This window comes from Lactuca serriola, chromosome 7, assembly GCF_051521515.1.
Source record: "Lactuca serriola cultivar US96UC23 chromosome 7, Lser_US96UC23_V15, whole genome shotgun sequence".
Lineage (NCBI taxonomy): Eukaryota > Viridiplantae > Streptophyta > Magnoliopsida > Asterales > Asteraceae > Lactuca > Lactuca serriola.
In genome coordinates, this window is record NC_136414.1 from 172,819,883 (window position 1) to 172,822,643 (window position 2,761).

Sequence of the window (2,761 nt, forward strand, 5' to 3'; positions counted from 1 at the left end):
TACCTATACCACTCCTCGGCCATTAGACTCTCATCACTTACGAGTTACGACAAAAACATTATAGTGTGTGGAATACTAATATTTTACTTATATGGTTTTCTTCTATTTTCATAACACCCTTTCATGTTAAAATTAATGAATATTGTGAAATTCGTTTTTTAATGTAAGGGTAAAATGGTCATTTATCCCGTTCAATACAAATAGAGTTGAAGTATCATAGCTCAAATATAGATCAATATATAATCATTGATTCATTAAAAAACTTGTCTCGGTTACATTTCGTTCTAACTTACCGAAAACTATAAAAACGAGACATTCGATCACTTCCAAGCACAAGAAGCGACTAAATCACGATTCATCCATCCAAGATACAAAGCTCCATCTCTTTCTTCAAGTCTATATCTCTCACTATAATTCTTTAACAACCGTTTGATCGTTTGGTTCACCAAGGGGCTCATCGGGCTCGGGCTAAACCCTGCCATACCGAATCGCAATTTCCACTTCCCCAAAAGCTCATGCCTTTCAACACGTTCACCCCCCTCACACGCTATAATGTTTACAACATCACGGGCCAAACAATGTTGCTCGATATTTATCCTTTCCTTGTGATGACGTGGCAACGTGATGTCAATCGACTCAAACATCGCGTTATAATAATCGAGAGCTTCAAGAAACCGAGGATAAAACGGGGCAGTATTTGTGTTAGATTCTTGCTCGACTAGGGTTACAACCTTCGGCTTCATACTCTTAACAAGCCTCAACACCCGGTCTCTATGATTCCGGATACTCACACTTTCATCGGGCATTTGATGTAAAACAAAAGCGAAATTTACTGCTAGTGATTCACCTGGTCGGGCCTGAAAATTTTCAGGTCCGGATTCAGTGTGAAACTCAAAAGGCACATTGTAGGCTTTTGCAAGCTTACATAGCCTTTTGCCAACGGGACCCAACTCACTTGTTGAGTTGTGGAATCCCGTGATCCGGATATGCGGGGGACCACCAGGTCTCTTTGCAAATGCCTGGATCAGTGGGACCCATTGGGTCCCATGTGCGATGTGGAAGTCGATGATGTGGACACGTTTTTCGTCTTTCATCGCTTCTGCTATTGCACCGTTTGCGGACATGTAACCGAATTTGAAGTACGGGCAGATTTCATATAGTGTGTGGGTGTTTAATGGAGGATCTGACCGGTAGATTGTGCTGCCCGAGGAAGAAAGTCTAGCTACTAGTCCTTCCAGCATGTAAGCACCCAGCCTCTGGATTGGTTCTCCGGCGACTGACACCATTTGCCGGAGCTCCGATATTAACAATTGAGCTTTTGAGAAATCGTTATTGGAAACGGATTTAGCACAAGCAATGAGGACTTGTTTCAGGTCTCGTCTTGGAAAACCCACCATCATCTCTTTCCAAATTTCTAAATCCGGCAAGTCTACTACACCGCCGGTGAATGATCTCCCGTTTCCGGCATCATCTTCGAAATCTGAATCTCCGAGCATTACAGTCTCTAACTGGCGCAATTTATACCTGAAATTGCTTACGTCAGGGGAATGAGGTTCGTTCTGCGAGGAAGAGAGAGTGGAGGGCGAGTAGTACATGGTGGTGCAACTGCCGTTAGCGGAGGAGGATTCGAGGGTGCAGTAGGGTTCCGATTTGGCCAAGTAATTGGTTCCACGGCTGAGATCATTTAAACACTGAGCTTGGGGCTTACAGAACGAATCGAATTCTTGCATCGATTGACAGTAAAAAGCGTTGGATATAGCGGATCTATTGTAATCAGATGCTTGCATTGCAAAATTCGTTATAAAACCCAGTTGCAGAAAGCTTCAATCTTCAATATGCACAAAACCCAGGTTGAAATCGTTCAATAAAATTAGGTAATCAACAGTAAATCATTACAAAATAGGTCAATCAACGAATAAAATCCCATAAAAACTTACCCAAGTCGTGATTTGGGCATGGGGACCATATAATCTTCAATCAAACAACTGACCCACCTTTCCAGACACCATTAAAGTTGAATTCCGAGCTCAGAGCTGTGTAAACAGGGGAGTTATCGAGGAAGACGAGAGAAGAAAAACGAGACATTTAGAGTGTCAAAAGTCAGAAGCAGCAATTATGGAGGATGAAACCAATTATATGGAGGTGAATCGATGATTGACAGATGAAGGAATCTAACATGGCTCTGAATTACACTCAAACCATAGTTGAGGGAGAAAGGGGACAAAGGAGATAGGTACTTTGAGAAGGAAAGAGAAGTAGCAAACTATCGTATGTTTATAAAAAGAAGAGTTCATGATAGTCCTCCATTTTTATCACTTTTTAAAGAAAAAAAATTCTCTCAAAATCAATGCTCAAACAACTATATTTTGTTTTTTGTTTTTTCTGCTGTCAAAGAAATAGATTGTTGTTTTCTCACGTTGCTAAATACCAAAATAATATTGTTTGGCACTAAGTGAGGACATGCTAGACATTGATACTTTTCTTTTTCTTATATTAACATAAAAGGTACAATCTTTGTCTTGTTTGGATAACATCTTAGATCTATGATACATTGTGAATACTTTAAGTGTTAAAAATTCTAAAATTTAAAATAGTAATCAGAACCGATTCCAATTAGAAAATTGGAATCGGAATTGATTCCATTCGGTTCCCAACTTTAGAATTAGGAACCGAAACAAATAACATTGGTTTCGTTTTGAAACGACTGTATAGCTTAAGTTTCAAGTATATAGTCGTGATTCTCACCCATTTATCTATCGTT

At 39.8% G+C, this 2,761-nt stretch overlaps 1 pseudogene across 1 annotated transcript; it reads right to left on the reverse strand.

Moving 5' to 3' along the window:
* Positions 1-228: 228 nt before the first annotated feature.
* Positions 229-2,361, reverse strand: LOC145061941 (scarecrow-like protein 21 pseudogene; annotated as a pseudogene). The gene is made up of 2 exons (XR_013687346.1): positions 1,938-2,361; positions 229-1,828 (listed from the first exon to the last, which is right to left on the reverse strand). The product of XR_013687346.1 is annotated as a scarecrow-like protein 21 pseudogene (transcript).
* Positions 2,362-2,761: the final 400 nt, after the last annotated feature.